The sequence below is a fragment of the Schistocerca nitens genome, chromosome 7, assembly GCF_023898315.1.
Source record: "Schistocerca nitens isolate TAMUIC-IGC-003100 chromosome 7, iqSchNite1.1, whole genome shotgun sequence".
Taxonomy (NCBI): domain Eukaryota; kingdom Metazoa; phylum Arthropoda; class Insecta; order Orthoptera; family Acrididae; genus Schistocerca; species Schistocerca nitens.
Window position 1 is genome coordinate 338,918,870 of NC_064620.1, and position 20,748 is coordinate 338,939,617.

The 20,748-nt window shown below is 40.8% G+C and overlaps 1 non-coding gene across 1 annotated transcript; it reads right to left on the reverse strand.

The window, feature by feature from the left end:
- Positions 1-18,745: 18,745 nt before the first annotated feature.
- Trnat-ugu (transfer RNA threonine (anticodon UGU)) lies at positions 18,746-18,820 on the reverse strand. Its single transcript has one exon. It is a non-coding gene; the product is annotated as a tRNA-Thr (tRNA).
- Between the last annotated feature and the right edge of the window lie 1,928 nt (positions 18,821-20,748).

Sequence of the window (20,748 nt, forward strand, 5' to 3'; positions counted from 1 at the left end):
TTAAGTAAACACTACACGATTAGTATTATGACATTACACCTTACGACCGGGTGTACGAACAGCAAAAGTATTTTAACAAGTTTTCCAGGTTTCTGTATCATTATGTTGTTTCAATTCTTGTATTTTTAAAAACAGTATGACATTTACATTTATAGTGCCGTAACAAGTTTCGACCAGCCAGTGGTCATCTTCACTCTGACGATACATGAAAAGAGGAATCGAAGAATTATTGCATAATAAAATCTGACAAATAACTGTCTAAGTAATGATAAAAGGAATGAACTCATACCTAGGGACACATACTGTAGACGTTTCTGCTGCGTTTTCAGCAGTACTGAAAGCAACGTGGGTAGTGGTTGAGGTTTTGTATGCACAGTGCAATCCTCTCTTTTTCTGTTGATGAACATCTGTATTCCTGAAACGAATACCACTCCGGCAGATTTTGTAGTTTCACTGCACAACACAATTAAACGATCACTTAGTCGAAACCCCGTAATTGTCTCGCATTGTAACGCATAAGTTTGATTTTGGCCCAAGGCGCCTCCGGCCATCCTCTCTAACGGTGCAAAAGCGTGGCTTCCTGCGACATCACCCTCGAGATCGACAACGCTTCGAACAGCAAGGTGTCGACTCATGCGGAGAAAATGGCCAGACCTCAGAAGTTAGGTAGTAGCTTAATAATGTCTCATTGCCATCAAATTTCACCACAAATTTATGAAACGCCGATATAAACGTCGTAGCATCACTTCTTACCAACATTTTGCCCTTCCCTTTGACGTCTCTGTGATGGAGATCAGAACGTTGTAATCACGCTATTTTCTTTTCAGAAACATCGTCGCTCAGAACCGGCATAAAAAGGCCTCGGGAGACAAAGAAACTGCCCCTTTCTTTAGGGTGTTGATTCCCACACATTTCACTGTGGAAACCGAAGTTCGCAGTGCGAACAGCAGTATGACTTTCTTGTAACCTTCGTCACTGCTGGATGTTTCAACCCTCCACTAAAGACTCTGTGGAGCTGCACTCCAATTGAACGTGATCACATCCCTTTCGAGTGCCTCGCGGCTTCAAATTTTGCTACCGGGCACCGTTTGGAACCACTAGAAACTGTTCACAACCATCCGACGACATTGGAAGATGATCCGGAGCAGCTGAGGGTATTTACATATTTTCAGCCCTCTTGTTTCGCGCCCTCCTATGGCGTGATCAGGCATCTATGATAGGAGCGGTGTCAGGGGCTGCCTGTTCACTGGCACTTAGGACACCTTCATAGGTTGTCTAAGTACAGCCACATTTTCAAAATTCTCAATAAAGGTGTGTGGGTGCCACTGAGTGTTTCCAAACTGGGGCGATCTTAGAGGGACCCTTTGCCGTTTTATTCACGCATGTGCCAATGTCGCACCTCTCTGTGATCACGCGACAGGGGGGCACGAAGGAGGAGGGCCGAAAAGGCATAAGTACCCTTTGCTGCTTCGGATCACCTTCCGATTTCGTCGAATGGTTTGGAACGGTCCGTAGTGGTTTCAGCCTGTACACGACAGCAAAATTTGCGGTCGCGTTGCACTCCAAAGGAGTGCTGCCACGTTTAGTGGGATGCAGCCGCACAGTGGCGGATTGAAGCCTCTGGATGTGTCATCGTCCTGCTAATCTCTCTGCAAACTCCGCGAAATGTGTGGGAATCAAGGGGTGGTTTGACTGTCGCCCCGAGGCCTTCTGGTGTCGATTCTGAACGCCGGTGTGACTGAAATGTTTTCCTCGGCCACCCGTAAAAAAGCGGCGCGATTTCACAGCTGTTCGTCGTCGTTCTGACTTTCATCGCAGAGGCGTCGAAAGATGGGGGTGGAATGTGGATAAGTGGAGATGTGACGACCTTCCCACCGTGTGACACGTTCACGGCAGGGTTGGGCCCAATTGTGGTGAAATTTGGTGTCAATATGACATAATTAACCGATCTGACGCGACACGTGAACTTCTGTGCTCTGGCCTGGTTTTTCACATGTGTCGACACCTTGGTGTTGGAAGCGTTTGCGAGATCGAGGGTGACGTCGAAGGGCGCCGTGCTTTTGCACCGTTACAGAGGATGGTTCTGGGCACCTTTTCAGCCGAATTTCAAATTTATGAGTAGCAATGGTAGACAATTACATGGTTTCGAAAAAGTGGTCCAGTAATTTGTATTGTACAGCGTGCATTCATTAGATTAATAACATACGTTTTTTAGACAATTTTAACACCTTTTAACAATTTAACACACATAACGAAGTGGCGAGAACGAATTTTTTATTTTTTTGTGGGGTGGGGAGGCGGTGAGGAAGTGCCTTATGAGCACATGGTGACGTGGCTACATTAAACAAGGAAATTATTGGACAGGATTAATCGTTCGATGTACCAACGCAATGCGAAAAAAGAGGAAAAAAATTAGTTACGTTTATATTCGATAGCTGACTTGTATGTGAATTAGGCCCCGACGTCTATGAGGCGTTGTGTTTGCCATAATGCGCAGTGATAATGTAATAAAACTGCGTTAGGCGCACGTTCTTCGAAGGAGAATCACAGTATTGGGCCATATTCAAGAACAGGTATAGATCTTGTAGAGAATTCCCCGGTTTCACTATCGTTCATGTTGTATATTTGCCGTAAAGGAAACAGGTAGGTACTCAGACATTATCAGAAATAGAGAATTATCTTTCAAGAAAGGAAAAACGTAGACATGTGGATACTTTGCCTAAGGAAGGGCTCTGACACAGAAAGTTTCCCAGTTATATCTATTTCACCATCTACGACGATCTTGGCTCTGAGCACTATGGAACTTAACATCTGAGGTCATCAGTCCCCTAGAACTTAGAACTACTTAAACCTAACTAACCTAAGGACAGCACACACATCCATGCCCGAGGCAGGATTCGAACCTGCGACCGTAGAAGTCGCGCGGTTCCGGACTGAAGCGCGTAGAACCGCTCGGCCACAGCGGCCGGCTACGATGATCTGTTCACCTGAAGTTCGCTGCGCAGCTTTCCCGACACCCCGTTAAGTTCTGGGTGAGGAGTCATGCAACGTAGGACAAAATGAGTGAACATAAATTCCAACGACAAACTTTCAGAGGTGGTAGTATTGACCAAACAAGGGGTGTAAAGGGCATACCTTAAGAACTAAGAGAAATTGTTCAGTGGATTAGAAGTGTTCGGCAGTAGCGAAGAAAAACATGCGGTCGTAAATCGTAAGGTATGCAATTTAGAGCCCATGTGTATTGGACTTTTTTTCCTTGTTTTGGTCCATACTGTCCACCAAATTATGTCAGTAGGGTTCTGCTTCACATTACATTACTTTTGAATCACCCTGTACTCTGGTACCTCAGATTTACGTTTGCTAACGAACATACATACATACATACGATTACATTTCAATTTATACTTAAGTGTTTGGCGGATTGTTCGTAGAACAACTTTACGACTATTTGCCGACCGTTCCACTCTGGAATAGCGTATCGGACAAAGGAACAACTAAATCTTCCCGTGTGAGCTCTCGTTTATTTTGTTATGATGGTCAATTCTCTATCTTGATGGCCGCCAACAAAATATTTTCTCATTCATAAGAGGTAACTGGTAATTGAAATTTCGTAAACAAATGACGCCGCAACGAAAACATCTATGTTTTATGACTGCTGTAGTAATTCTTTCTCACTACATGACTTACCATTAATTACTACGTATGCTACTAATTATGTTTCATTTGCGCTACGTATTTAATTATAACTCCTAACCAATAATTTGCTTGTGTAGCGTATCACCAAGAAAGAAGTGAGAAATAGTTACAAATAATGAGGGAATGTTTCTGATAAACAATGATAAGTGCTCGTTCGGAAGAATACATAGAAAAACTTGTGCAATGATAAGGATTTCAAGAATTAAAGTAATCTAACTGAAGATATCAGTGATTGTGAAAGAAGGGTAGAATATCCTCCAGTCATGAGACATGAGTTTGAACATACTCTTCGGAATCTCAAAGGAAGGAAAAGCAACAGGTGTTGATGAAATTCCTGAAGAAGTGATGAAAAATCTTTACGAGACAGAATTATCCAGTGGCAGCAAGACTTATATGTTAACAGTCGTCAGAACCCTCCGTTCCATGTATCTAAAAGTTTGTGGACATAAAATTATAATGGAGAGAAGAAACACCCTTCTGCACAAGTATGACGTACTACAGGAACACTATAGTTCGTATTTTTTAATACTGTAAGTTATTGTATTCACAAGAAAGATTCACATCTCTTTCGTATCGAATACGCCAACATACGTAAATCATACTGGTTATCGCGATAAAGATGGTGCACGTCCCGTTGCTTTTCTTGAGATTTACAAGAAATAGGAAAACGGTATCATTTTATGCACAGGAGCGCAACCATCATCCGACAGTGATACCCTGTAAAGCGAACTCAATACTCCTCGTTAACAGGGAGCCCGAGAGTATAGTCAGTACAGACACGAAAAGCTGATACTGCTTGAGCCATACTGAACACGCAGACACGGGCGAACCGACATCATCGCCCCCATCTATACTCAACTGTGCTTCGCTGTCACTCATTTTGTTATTCTGATCCAGGTATAGATTCGATCTATGTATGACGACAGGTGACGCGCGGAGATCAGAAGAAAAATTGTTTTAAATATTTACTATTAAAAATTAAATAAATTGTTATCAAGACTGTTTTTAATAGTAAATATTTGTAACACATTGATCACCGTCACTCCCATAATGATATCAAAAGTAAAAAATTGTTTTGACAAAAGGAACATTTTAATATAAGAAATAGCTTTCAACGAACGATGTTTCATTCACTGAGGAAAGGGAAAGCATGCTTCTGGATAATGTGGCTGCATGTGACCGTGTTCAAAGACATGGAGTTCAGTGCGCCCATGCAACATCATGCTTCCCAATATCATGCAGTCACATTAACCTATTAATTGCCAAATTATTTTTCTTCAGCTTACATTTATTTTTCGGTTACCTGATTGACATGAAGACCAAATTACATTTCTTCAACCTACATTTATTTCTGGGTTACTTGACTCACAAAGAGACTGGGAAGATGAATGCAAAATAAAAAATGAAATAACGTTAAAGTAAACGCTATATTTTAAACGATCCAAAAATTATGATCATGACAGTTAATGGGATGAGGAGCAGCCGAACCCGAATGGGACATCCCGGCCAGCAATGCCATACGATTATTTTTTTCATGGGATGAGACCACCTGTCAAAAGGCTGAATAGCCAACTTTCGCAGCGCAGATCTCAGAGAAGCGTGCAGGAAGAGAGTCAATAAGGTTGTGAAACATACCGATTGAGATGTGGAGCTGTGCTGACTCCAGTGCCATGACCAAGCGCGCTACGTTTCTCGACTGAAGACCCGACCAGAGTGGTCCCACATACTGTCGATTGGGTTTAAATCGCGGAAGTTCGGTGGCCAGGGGAGACTGGTGACGCATCCTGGTTCTCTTCGAAACACGCACGTACACCGCGAGGGTGAGACACGTTGCATTGTCTTGCTAGTAGACGCCATCGTGCAAGGAAAAGCAAGCTGAATGTAGGGGGATACAAGATCCCTAAGGACAGATACATACTTGTGTTGGTCCACTGTGCCTTCCAGAATTACGAGATCACCCAGGGAATGCCTCAAAAACAATCCCCAGACTACAACACTGTCTCCCCAGACCTGGACTCTCAAGATGATGGTTGCAGGGTGCTTGTTTTGAGACGTTTCACGCCGTACGTGCCGACGGCCATCACGATGGAGCATAAAACGTGATTCATCTAAAATGACCATCTGTCACCACTAAGTGGACGTCCAATTCCGGTACTGGCGTGCAAATACTGGCCTTCGTCGCCGATTAACAGCAGTCCTCACGCGTGCTTCAACAAGGCACCTGCTGCGGTGGCCTGTACGTAGCAATGTTCGCTTAGCGGTCGTTGAGTAGACACTGTTGGTAGCTCCTTGTGAGATAACTTGCTCAGAAGTTGCACGTCTATTCGCCCATCTCTGCAGCCGTTGTTCACCCGTTTCATCTAAGTCCCGTGCTTCGCCACCAGTTTTGGATAGCGCCATGCGTGGCGTACTTTAACCACGGCGGCACGTGAACAGCTTACAAACTTAGCTGTTTCGGAAATGCTGCCACCCTTGGCCCGAAAGCAAATGATCTTGCCCTTTTGGACCTTAGATAAAACACTCCGTTTCCGCATTACGAGGACGACTGCATTATTTTCTGTATCCACCTGACACGCTGTGTATACTGCCCCACTGATAGTCCTGCCAGCTTCCGCCTGTGAGTGGTTACTGCACGTTGACGTCGAGTATAGGTGACAGCCACGTTAATGTGACGACGGCCTAAGTGCTGGGCCGCCAAACTGATCACATTTAACAGTGTTCCTGAGTGCATACATACCCTCATACAGTGACGGGTGATCACGTAATGCACTCGAGAACATCGTCGAGCCGGCCGAAATGGCCGAGCGGTTCTAGGCGCTACAGTGTGGAAACGCGTGACCACTACGGTCGCAGGTTCGAATCCTTCTTCGGGCATGGATGTGTGTGATGTCCTTAGGTTAGTTAGGTTTAAGTAGTTCTAAGTTCTAGGGGACTGATGACCTCAGAAGTTAAGTCCCATAGTGCTCAGAGCCATTTGAACCATTTTGACCATCTTCGAACGTAATCGTTTTGGTGATCTAAGCTTTATGGTGTTGGGACCTTTAATGTCGTATGGACGTACTGACCTCCAGATCTTTGGATACAGCACACTCACTGGTCAACATTATTATGACAGAGTACTCTTTCCCCGTGCGCGTTTTTTCTGGGGTGTATTCTGTCCTGACTACGGGTGGCAAAGCGCATCCGAAAAGAACTGCGCAGGTGGAGGAGATCTTGCAACGAGAGGATATTAGGTGAATGCCCGCTCCCCCAACTTAACCCCTACCAAACACGTGTGCGATGCGTTGGGGAAACGTATTGCAGCACGTCCTAATGCACTGCAGTTGCCAGTTACGCTTATGGAGGTATTTAAGCCCCACAAAAGAAACCCTTACCAACCCTGTGCCCAGCATGAGAGTGAAACGCCCCCTTTGAACAATTATATACAAGACTGTGCTTAAACTGACACACAATATTTTGTTAGCGCAACGCAATCTGACTTTCAGTAATCCCTACAAAAGAATGGCCCTGACTAACATTAAACTATACCTTTCACAAATGACTTACCTCACAAAAATCTTCGCTACTCAAGCTACTGCAATACAGCGAACGCCACTACTGCCAGCTAAATAAAAGATTCAAACTATGGAAGGCACTAACTACTGATAGGGATAGTTAGCAAATGAAAGATATTAATAGAGAACAAACACTGTATTTACCTTGATATCATCATATATAAATATAGCAGTTCATGACAAATTTCAAAACTCCGCCATCTCTCTCCCCACATCCACCACTGCTGGCGGCTCACCTCCAACTGCGCAACGCTACGCGCTGTTCACAGCCAGCTGCCTAACACTACAATGGCGAGTATTACAACAATTCAAAGCAGCCACAGACTGCACACAGCACAGATAGTGATTTTCATACAGAGGTGGCGTTACCAAAAAAACCTAAACAGCCTACTTACATAGCCCCCATGCTCCCCACAAAAAATTTTACAAATTGGTTTGGGCAGTGGCCAATACAGATTAGAAAATTTTTTTCATAATTACAATAACAAAGAAATCAAATGCACACACTTATTGATACAATGTTGGTCAAAAGCTAAAATTTTCTCACAGTCCATAAAGACAGTCCTGATCATTCATCACAATAACATTGCAGTGTTTTTCTCAAAGTCTGAGCAGTAGAAGAAAATGCACACGAAAGTAGTGGATTTACATGCAGTCTTGAAGAAGTAGTGTTGTCCTTCCAACGGAAAGACAGTGCTGACTCTTGACAGGCTGACAGGTAATGGGCCACAACAGAGCAAACCCACAGCGGAGTCGAAGTTTTGAAGAGTATTGGTGGGTAGGTCATCACAGAGCAGACCCACTGTAGTCCTGGTAGAGATTACGGTATTGGTGGGCCAACAGAGGCGCAGACCCACTGCAGTCCTTGTAGAAATAATGGTACTGGTGAGTCAGCAAAGACGCAGACCCACTGTAGTCCTTGTAGAGATAATGGTACTGGTGGGCCACCAGAGGTGCAGACCCACTGCAGTCCTTGTAGAGATGGCCAGCAGCCATCTGTTGTGACTGTGCAGGTGCACAATCACCATCGAAGATTCTTGCGGAGAATATAACAAGTCCATAAAACACCACTTGTGCACGCACAGAAAATTTTTTTTTTGAAATGTCCTTAGAACCAGCAATGCTGTTATCCAGTCCCTTGCTGAATTATTAACACACGTGCAAACACTAACAGTCCCTACTTCTTACATATTGTCCATATACTATGACCAACAGAAATGTGTACAGTGAAATGTAACTTACAAGTTACTTAATTTGATGACCTGGTAACAATTACAATTTGATAACATAAAAATACAATTACAAAGGTACAAAATACATCATTAAAGAACATAACAATACAGATAACATTAGTAGTAATAGGGGCTTTACAAAAGAATCGAAATAACATATACATCAGTGTTACAGGAATTATGACATAAGTAAATACATAAAAGATCAGAATAACTTTCGAAACATCAACTTCACATATGAGCATTAAAACAAAACAGAACAAATAATGTTTAAACATCGTTACAAAGAAAATAACATATTATTAATGCCAATTATATTTGAGGATGACAGTATTCCTCATCATAGTGAATGTAGTTTAGTATTAGAAAAATTCTACAACATAAGTCTTATCAGATAAACATATAAATACAGGAAAAACATAAATACCCAAGGGTACACAAACATATAGCGGAATAATACAAGGAAAGGACAGGGTTTATTTTACTGCAGTATTTTGCAAACAAAACCTTCTTCACTTCTCGGAGATCTCCCTTCGTTCTTCATTATTTCCAAAAGTCCTATCTATACCTACTTTCTGTACTTTTCTCGTATAGCCTCTCAGTGCATTTCTTCAAATTCATCGCAACTCATTGTCTTATAGTCTACCCCCTCTTAAGCTAACTTAAATCTACTGAGCTCAGATGCTAAACTAAGGAACGAGGCAATGCAGCAGCACAAAACAATTAACACAAACAGCAATGATCAAAAATACAAATGGCATAGCAAGCAGCATAAATTACAACTAATATAAGGCAATGAGCAGCAAACAAGAAAAATAAATCAGTAGTAAAACTGGCTTAAAAGAATAATACAAAGTGAAATTTAGTAGCACTATGCATGGCAAACAGCAGCAGAAAATGAAATACCTAAACATGACATAGCTCAAGCAGAAAAAATAGTACACTAAAGATAACAATGCAGATAAGGGAAATGTATAATCACATCTTAATGTCTAAGTAATTAAAGTGGTGCACCAAAACATCTTATTGTAAAAAAAAAATATTACCATGTACTTGAAAAGAATATTATGTATGCATTTATTGTTACTAGTCCCTTCTTATTGTTCTTTCCTTTCCAAAGTGCTCCTTTTTTGAAGAATGTGGATCACAAAATTATTATTTAATAGATCTGTTGACAGAAAGTGTTCACATTAGCAAATGCATTTAATTTTATTTTATGAAACCAATGCTGCAAGACAGCTGGAAACCAGATATCATATGAAATAAGCAACTATGTACAAAGTAAAGCATAAAATAATCATTCAGTAGTCATGAGGCATTTCATAAGTTAGTAGAAATTCTCTCAATTCTCGTATATAGACACTTGTCCTAATCAGGTGTGCAGATGTAAGAATGTTTCCAAGTTATTATTAGCATGTCGTATTTACGATGCTTTCTACAAAGGAATGTCAATAGCGAGGATAATGGCCTCCCTTTTTTTTTGCCACCTAATGGCTTTTTTTCAAGGCGGCTGGCACACCTGGCCGCTCACAACGAATTACGTCACGGTCACTTACCTTTCATACCGAAATATTTACGACAGCAGTTTCCGCTACAGTGGCAGTTTCATATAAAAAATTTCACAGGTCAAGAATTAGCGTTGCAAATCTGTAGACACAAAATCCTATAAATATAAGTGTCCAAAAAATTTTCGCCAGCATTGTGATACATTCACGCATATACACACATTTCATAACTCTTAAAGTACTATTTTTGGTTTCCAACATCCTTTTTCACAAGTCAGAGTCCCTAGCCACAACTCATTATTCCTTACCTTATTACACATATAAATATTCATCGACACTTCTTCAATATTTCCACATAACATACGTAGCATAATCAAATTCCTCATAGAGCATCAGCTTATTGACCATAAACACACCTCAACAGCATAATACACATTGTCGTCGTAAAAACAACATCATAACACCTCATTCAAATCTCAAAAACGTCGTAGCTTTCTGCAATAATTTCAAAACCTAAAAAAAATTCTCTGCTCATTTCAATAGTGTCATCTACCTCAAACGTACTTTAAAAATCATGATCCCATATCAAATACATCATTCATAGCTCTCATAGCATCAAAATGGTTCCAAAAAAATATGAACAGTTCACTAAGTACAGACAAAATACAATTTCGTAAGTGTGAAGTTATCCAATGGTATAATTACGTAAACATTTGTCACTGAGGTAGTAAAATAAATGTTTGTCTCTCTCAGCTAAATAATCAGATAACTGTGTAATTCTGTGTTAGAGAAACATGGTACCGATGTGTAAAGTTGTGTAAGCAAATACCATATTAGCTAGGGCTCCTTGTGCTTGCCAAACACATGATACACAAAGTAAGCGTGTACCCCCCTGAGGATTAATGTAATTATACCCGCAGGTGTTACAGATTATTGCAATGGAATGAAATGTATCAGGGAAAACTTTCTTTGTAATTCAAAAATCTTGAAAAATAAATGGTTTAAGTACAAAATTAATCACTCAAATGAGTGTCCTGTAGTGCTAAATGTGCGTCTTGCTGTAAGATAATTCTGTGGAACTGTCGTAGTTATCGTCCTCTGTAAGCAAAGTTCTGCTGAAGTCAATGTACTTACCTCATCATAAACGAAAGTGAAATGCTTTGCTTATAGATATTGTAGTTATTACGTACCTTACCGTGATCAAGAAAGTACTATAATGTAAGGTATTGTTGTGCTACAGAAAAGGCTGTCTCATTGTAGCTATACCACAAAAGTTACTACTAAAACGTGTTTTACTTTCCAGAACAATACAGAAAATCTGTGCAGGTAAATTGTCACTCATTAGTAGCGTCGTGATAAAATCGTGTAGCTGTCACATAAACTAACCACTGTGTCATCTGGTATCCCACTGAAAGTACTTTAAATCCAGAATGTATTTTCAAGTAAACCAAAATGTTGCATTAAAATCTCATTAGCAGTACTGGTAAATGTTCTAAGTATGTGAGCCTTATAGTCGTTACATAATCATGCAACTAACAAGTAAGAATGTACAAATAACAACACTGTGTCGTCTGTTCACTATAACAATGCATTTGTAATTTCTGTTGAAATAAATTCTCTTGTTTCTTGACTGGATATTTAACTTCAAACATTGTTGCCTGTTAACAGTTTCTCAGAGTGACAAATTGTGCTAGTAGCGTGGAGTGAAAAGTTTTATGGCAAAGACTAAGTTAAAATGCAGATTATCTCTCAATAAACGGTTTTACATGTGAAATGTGGTGTAAACCTTTACTCTTCCTAGTACGCAGAGTTTCAACTTCAACGCAATTATCATGTGGTATACGTCGGATTCTGTAAGGTCCATTGTAAACTAGAAAGAATTTGTGACTCAAGTGTTTCTTCTTATGTGACAATGAATGAGCTTTAATGAGAACTTTCTGACCAATATACAATTTCTTTGCATTTGCTTTACCGTGTAGTTTCCTCCTTTTGTCTGCTGCAGATTTTATATTTTTAAGAGCCAAATCAATTATGTCTTTGTGTCGAAGTTTACGTGTATTCGGGAAAGGTACAATCTCTCTGATTCTGTTCGGTGGTTCTTCATTCTTCAGTACAAGAGTGGGTGGTAAAGCAGTGGAATCATGAGGCATTTCATTCAGCACGTTTTGAAATAAGTGTAAATATCTGTCCCAATGCTGATGCTTTCTGTGACAATAAAGTCTGCAAAGCATATTGATTTCTTTCATAATCCGTTCGGAGGAGTTACAATGTGGTGAGTACAATGAAATAAAAACAGGTTTGATTTTATGGTTGCGAAGCATGCGTGACCAAACAGCAGATCTGAATTGCGGTCCGTTATCTGAAATGACTTTACTAACGTGTCCAACTTCACGTAAGACATTTTTAACAAAGGCGTTGGATACAGACCGTCCAGTGGCTTTACGTAACGGTGTGAAAGAAACAAATTTTGAAGTAAGTTCAACAGCGACTAGAACGTACGAAAATCCATTAGATGTTCTGACAAGCGGTCCCAAGAGATCAACAGCAGCAAATTCTTTTAATTTAGAAGGAATGATAGGAAACAGCGGAGCACGATGGGAGATAGTAGATGGTTTCGCCTTTTGACAAAGTTTACAAATAGACAAGACTCTTCGAATTCTCTTTTCCATATTGTTAAAATAACAAGTCGTTCGAAGAATATGATAACATTTTCGTGGGCCAAAATGTGCATAGCTGAAATGAATGTACCAAATGAGCTTATTAACAAAATCGTCTGGAATGCAAAGTACCCATAGCTTGTCATCAACAGTGCAGCGTTTGAAGAGTATGTTGTTTCTAACCAGGTAATAATGCCGAATCTGAGTGTGTGTCTTTTCATGCCATTTACTTTTGATGTCTTTCCAAATCGGATCTTTATCTTGTTCATGAGCAATGTCCTTTAAAGATGTGATGATGAAGTTTTCAAAGGCGACTTTCTGAATGTAAAGAATACTGAAATTTTTCTCAATGTTGCCTTCTGTGTTACTTTTCTCAAGCCCAGCCGGTGCGCGTGACAGCGCGTCCGCAACAATGTTCTCCTTGCCGGGAATGTAGACTATTGTGAAGCGGAATTCTTGCAGAAACAATGCCCAACGTTTTAACCTGTCATGATTTAATTTTGAAGACATAAGAAATTGTAATGCACGATGATCACTGTATACTTTTACGTGCTTACCAGAAAGAAAGAAACGGAATTTGTTAAATGCCCAAACGATAACTAAAGCTTCTAATTCAGTAACGGAATAATTTTTTTCAGATTTTGTTAGCACTCGGCTAGCAAAAGCAGTGGTTTTCTGAACAGTAGTGTCATTTTCTGTGGCTTCTTGAAATAAATGGGCACCAAGACCGACTTTAGAAGAATCCGTGCTAAGGCAGAAATCTTGTGACAGATCTGGATGAGCTAGAATTGGCGCGTTAAGTAGCGATTCTTTCAAAGAATTGAATTCCAACTGTGCTTGTTCGTCCCAGTTCCAAATAGTATTTTTTCCAGTGAGAGAACAAAGTTTTGGTGTAACAAGGATTTGCATATTCAGAAAACGACGGTAAAAATTTACGAGACCTAGAAAACTGCGGACTTGTCTTTTTGTGGATGGAACTGGAATGGCTCTGATTGCTTCTAACTTTTCAGGATCCGGCTGAATGCCTTCAGAAGAAATAATATGTCCCAAAAACCTCACCTTTGACCTACCGAATTCAGACTTTTCCAAGTTAACTGTAATTCCAGATTCTGCAAAAATACGTAACAAACTGTTGAGGATGCGATTATGTTGTTCCCATGAAGCTTCTGCTATTAGAATATCGTCCACATATAAGGTGATGTGACGTTTTAAGAACTCAGGTAATATGGAATTTAGCCCGCGAATGAATGCTGCTGAAGAAATATTCACAGCAAAAGGAAGTTTCCGAAACTGATAACAAACGCCGAAACAAAGGAAAGCTGTATATTTTCTACATTCTGGATGAAGTTCGATCTGATAAAAGCTGGATCTGAGATCAATGGAAGACAACACGTTCACACCATTAAAATTTTGGAGAAGTTCTTCCAACGTTTGCGGCCTGTCTGTTTCAGGAATAATGATAGTATTGATTTGTCTCGAATCTAAGACAAGCCTGATCGATCCATTTTTCTTCTCAACAACATGTAATGGATTGTTGTATGAGCTTACTGCAGGCTCAATAATGCCCTCGTCAAGCATAGATTGTATTTCTGTTCTAACACGGTCCCTATAATGCGCCGAAATTACGTATGGTCTAACACAAAATTTAGTATGCTCATGAACTCGAAATTGGTATTGAAATCCCTTGATTGTTCCTGTTTTGTGAGTAAAAACTGTGGAATGTGCTTGTAAAATCTCAAAAAGGTCTTGCCTATCATTGTCATTACAATTCTCAATTGTTTGAATTTTATGCTGAATTAACTCATTAGTATCAAATGCGCCGTCGATATCACCCCTGTCAGTACTTGCAGAGTGATTGTTAGTGTCAAGTTCCGTCGAAAATTCCGAACTGTTGTCTAACAGGAGGTAAAGCCGATTAATTTCTTCGTCATGGTTTGAGAGCCAATCGTCAAATTTCAAAGCTACTGACTTACCTTCTTTTTCTAAACTTATTTCAGCATCGTGAAAGCTTAAGATTGATTTGTATTCATTCAAAAAGTCTACTCCCAGTATAATTTCCGTCGACAATAATGGAACAATAAGAAAGTTCATAGAGAAACTGTGGCTTTGACAAAAGAATTCTAAGTTGGTTTGTTGGCGTACATCTACACTTTTTCCAATGATTGCACCTTGTAATTTAATCTTACGTAACGGAAGAGTGGGGCAATCGTTCGATTTGTTGCATTTGCTAAAGGCTGTTTCGCTAATTACTGAAATGGGACTGCCAGAATCAAGTACTGCCGTAAATTTTACGTCATTTACTGTAATGTGAATCACAGTATATGCAATGTTGTTATGTTTTACGTCGTGTTCTTGGAGTAAGATGTCCCTAATGTCTTCCATTTTTACGTAATTACTAGCTACGGCAGCTGCGTCGTTAGTTTCATACGTACGTTTTGTGGCTCCCAGCGGTATGAGTCATTGCCTATTGTCTCTTTGTTGGCGCGCGTCGTTATTGGGGTTTGGAGACCTAACTTCTACAAATTCACCGTGACGAGAGGGCCCTGCCGTGTTTAAATCCCGCCAGTTCTGATGCAATTCAGGTTTGTCGTTACGATCACATCGTCTGTCGTCATGTCGGTAGTTCCTGTAGTTTCTTTCTTGTCGGTTAAGTGGTGGAGAATTTCTCCCTGAATCGTAACTGCGCGCTGGACCGTTGCGTCTAAAGTTATTCTGTCTCCCTTGATAATAATTGTTTTGGTTCCCATATTGTCTGTTTCTCTGATTGTCTCTGTGATAGTCATTACCGCGGAGAGGTGATCTTTCCCTGTAATTATTACTACTCTGCCAACGGTTGTCATACGGGTGGTGTCTGTTTCGGTCACGATTTACGTTGAAAGAATAGCCTTGTCGTATATTATTTCTGTCATCGCGGAATTGTGACGGATGTGATCTGTAATTGTTGTGCTCCTGTTCTCGCATTCCGCGATTGTCAGTGTCAATTTCCAGTTCTTGTAACAGTCCCTGAAAAGCCTCAATGTCTTCTTTGCAACGTCCTGCTAAAATAATATGTCGTAAATGTTCAGGTAATTTGATTAAGCAAATGCGGATGAGTTCTGAGGGGCTGTATGGGTTTGACAGGTACTGATTCTTGTGCAACATGTCTTTAAAATATTTCACAAGACTGGAGAATTCAGATTGTTCGAAATGTTTCATCATTATGATGCCATGTTTTACTCGGTCTTGTGTGGCTTGAGACCAATATGCTGAGAGGAAGGCATGGTAAAATTCTCCTTCACTGTGGCAATCGTGAATGACCGATCGCATTCTTACAGCTGGTTCATTCTCTAAATAGCCACACATAAATTCTAATCTGTGTTCTAACGACCAGTTGAGAGGAAAACAATGAGAGAATTGATGGAGCCACGCTTGTGGATGAATGTCGTTGCCAGAATTCTTAAACGTTTTGAATTTACGTGTAGTAATGAACAGCTTATAGTCAAAATCATCGTGTCGGCGAGTCGCATATCGGTCATTGTTAGGTCGTGTCGGCCGTTCCATCTCAAAATTCGGTGTACATTGCCAGTTTCTTTCATAACTTCCGAAATGCCCTGTGTTATTATTTTGCGGCTTTTCCGTATTTCTAAGTTCCTCTTCACGTATTGGGGCGCGAGTGTCCTCTGAAATACGTAATTCTTGTATTACCTGTGTCACCTGATCTTGTACTTCCCGGATTTCTCTTTGGTGTTGCGTATTAATTTGATTCAGATTTTGTTTCAGTTTCCTAATTTGTTCGCAATCTTCTGTGTCATTAAAGACTACCGGTTTTGTGTCGTTCAGATTATCATCTACCTTCGTAGATAAGTTAGTGAACTGATCCGAAAGTTCGGCTACTTTCTCCGATAGTGAACACATTTCCTCAGTGTGTTTTTCTGAACCAAGTTTCAGAGTGTCCATTTGTGTTGAAATCGAATCTACTGTGTCCTTTAAGTTCTCTTGAGTTTTTGCAAGTTGCGTAACCGAATCGGTAGATGCAACTGAGTCAATTTTAGCCGACAAGGTCTCATGATTTTCATGAACAATGGTTTGCAGTTCTTTTATGGCTGCTTCGTGATTCTGTAATGCATTTTCATGCCGCGAAAAAATAGGTTGAAAATGCTCACAAATTTGTGTTTTTACGTCATTACAGACTTTTTGACATTTCGATTCGATGTTATGTAACTCAGTAGTTAAATCTTCACGTGTTTGTTCAAGCGTGGTGTGAAGATTTTGTTCCATTGCGTCTAACTGTTGCTGTGTTTGTCTCTGGTGTTGTTCCATTGTGTCTAACTTTTGAAGATTTTGTCCCATTTGTTTCTGATTTTGTTCAAGCGTTGTGTCTAACTTTTGAAGATTTTGTTCCATTGTGTCTAACTTTTGTAGCCTTTGTCCCATTTGTTGCATTAATTGTAATAACAATGCACTGGTGTCTGAAACATGTTCCTCAGTGCTTTTAGGCAGTGAAGTTGCACTGGCAACCGTCACATTTTGACAAGCAGAAAATGTGTCTTGACTCATTTGAGAAAACGGTGAGAACCCAAAACCTGAGTCTACAGTATTTGCAATATTGTGCTCTGTCATTCCCGATTCCTGAGGCGAGCTGTTGCCGACCGATCGATCGATAATGCTTCCCTCTTCACTAATTGTTTCACTGTCCACGCCATTGTTTGCCGCCCGCTCCATTTCCCTACGCACAATTACCAAATTACTACTTTGAACATTAGTTAATTCATTACTCTGCGGCGCTAACACACTGCTTTCGTCTTCACTGTCATTTCTCAGTTTACTTTGGAGCCTAGTATTACGTTTTTCACACGCCATTATTGTCACAATATTTCACACGATAACACAGAAAAGCACAATTTGAAGAGCAAAAATAAGAGAACACATTAACATAGCACTGAGAATAATATCTAGTTAATTGCAAGCGCAGCTGCAAAATACTTGGTGCAAATCTACATGCATGCCACAACTGTTTTACTGTACAACAATGAAAGACTGCAACTACAAAGGAGATTCTCTCTACAATTACGCGCTAGCAATAAACAATAGTTACACTAATTACACAAACTACAAGAAAAAAATCAGAAGGTTCCAGTGAGGTATCCTAGGCTAAGGGTCGACATATGAAATGTCTCCTTTGAACAATTATATACAAGACTGTGCTTAAACTGACACACAATATTTTGTTAGCGCAACGCAAGCTGACTTTCAATAATCCCTACAAAAGAATGGCCCTGACTAACATTAAACTATACCTTTCACAAATGACTTACCTCACAAAAATCTTCGCTACTCAAGCTACTGCGCCGGCCGAAGTGGCCGTGCGGTTAAAGGCGCTGCAGTCTGGAACCGCAAGACCGCTACGGTCGCAGGTTCGAATCCTGCCTCGGGCATGGATGTTTGTGATGTCCTTAGGTTAGTTAGGTTTAACTAGTTCTAAGTTCTAGGGGACTAATGACCTCAGCAGTTGAGTCCCATAGTGCTCAGAGCCATTTGAACCAAGCTACTGCAATACAGCGAACGCCACTACTGCCAGCTAAATAAAAGATTCAAACTATGGAAGGCACTAACTACTGATAGGGATAGTTAGCAAATGAAAGATATTAATAGAGAACAAACAATGTATTTACCTTGATATCATCATATATAAATATAGCAGTTCATGACAAATTTCAAAACTCCGCCATCTCTCTCCCCACATCCACCACTGCTGGCGGCTCACCTCCAAGTGCGCAACGCTACGCGCTGTTCACAGCCAGCTGCCTAACACTACAATGGCGAGTATTACAACAATGCAAAGCAGCCACAGACTGCACACAGCACAGCCAGTGATTTTCATACAGAGGTGGCGTTACCAAAAAAAAACCTAAACAGCCTACTTACAAGAGTACGTTGCATAATATCCATAGCGGTCTGTAGTGATCGCAAACTCTATGAAGAATCGTATCCAACATTTCGTAATGTCCATGGGACCATCATAAATAGCGGTGGCTTCACTGTAATGATTAATTAGAATTATGTTAATACCGGCAGCTGCTTACGGGCGTTGATATATATCAGCGGGGACAGGAGAAAACGTGTGCCCCGACCGGGACTCGAACCCGGGATCTCCTGCTTACATGGCAGACGCTCTATCCATCTGAGCCACCGAGAGCACAGAGGATAGTGCGACTGCAGGGACTATCTCGCGCACACATCATGCAGGACTCACATTCTCACCTTGTATGTCCACACACTACATTCATAGTGTCCCACCCCAACACACTCATTACTCGTGGAAGACATTCTTACCAAGTCCCGTAAGAGTTCGGGGAATATGTGTGCATCTGCACAGAAGAAGAAGGTCATGGCCGGTATTGCCAGAACTATATGCTTATATGAATATGGTGTCATTTCTTTCTGACATGTCCAAATGTAGTGTGTGGACATACAAGGTGAGAATGTGGGTTTCGCGGGAGGTGTACGCGAGATAGTCCCTGCAGTCGCGCTATCCTCTGTGCTCTCGGTGGCTCAGATGGATAAAGCGACTGCCATGTAAGCAGAAGATCCCGGGTTCGAGTCCAGGTCGGGGCACACGTTTTCACCTGTCCCCGTTGATATATATCAACGCCCGTAAGCAGCTGACGGTATTAATATAATTCCAATTTCGTTCTAAACGTCTGCAGGTCATCAACTGCGTCTTTTCTTTCGGACATGTCCAAAAGAACAGACACCATATCTATATAAGTATCACTGTAATGATTGTCTTTGACTGAAGTGTCATATCTGGTCCACTCATTGTGTACTTCTTTCAGTTATCTTCTGGGCTATACGTAGCAGTTCTGACTATCGTGCTATGTTACTTGGCAGTGACAAAGCATGCGAAAGTTACTTTCGTCCGCTAATTTTGCACCCCCCCCACCCCCCCCACCCCCAAACTGGAGTTCCATATTCTCCCAACACAGAGAAACAGAGTCTCACCACAGCTGACCGGAAAACTTATCAGTTTTCTCAATATGTTGCTTATGATGCAAGTTTTTCCTTTCAAATTCGTGCAGTATGTTCTGACAAAATTTCCATGTTTTTTGAAGTGTCACAGTGCTGAATTTCCAATCCTCTCTACTTAATATTCAGTTTACTTTTAGCGTCTCTGTTTCTTAATTGGAAAACGCATACTTGATTCTTTCCTGTACTAGGCTTGAGGAGGCACACAACCTTTCAAATGTGTGGCTTGTTTCGAATTCAACTTCCTCATTGGTCTTCCCTCCGGCTACCACACCTGTGCCATCTGCATAGATAAATCGCCTTGCATCTCTAACATCTGACTGATCATCGGTATACATGTTGTAGAGAATTGGTCACAACACAGTGTCTTGAGGTAATCCGTTGTTCTGAGTTCTCTGACGACTCTTCTTACCTTGCAGCGTTACATAGAATCTTATACTCTGGAACACTGCTTTGATTACGTTTGTCAGCCTGAAATACCTTGTAACCTCGTGTAGGTTTTGGATAAGCCTTTTGCGATTCACTGTGTCTTGCAGTATTGAGATCTGTAAAAGCTGCACCAGAGATTAGTTTTTTTTTTTTTTTTTTTTTTTTTTTTACACACATCGTGAATGTGTTGGGTAAGGTTAGGGAGCTGGCTAAGGCATGAGTTACCTTGTCAAAGATCAGCTTGCCCTGAGATGATCTTTTAATCCACACGTGATGAAATGCTAGTCAGCATCATTGTCAGTACCATAGTCCGAAAGACTTTATACAGTAGACACAAAAACGCGATGGGGCGAAAATTCTTAGGATCTTTAGGCTCTTACCCCAGCTTGAGAATAGCTATGAAACGTGCTTTGCTCCAGAGCTTAGATATAAGGGCGGTTCAACAAATTCATGTATTAATTCAAGCAACTACTTTATAGTCTCTGGTCCTTAATTTTTCAGCTGCTCTCTTCCTATGCCTGCAGCTCTATTGCTTTTCCTTTGTTTTGTGGTACTTACCAACTCTGTTGTTGTAAAGACCAAGCTCAAAAATTTTATTTTCCTCAATGTATCGCGATAAAATCTCAGTTTGTGATTTTTTTCTCTGTTTTACCCGTCCTGAATAGATGGT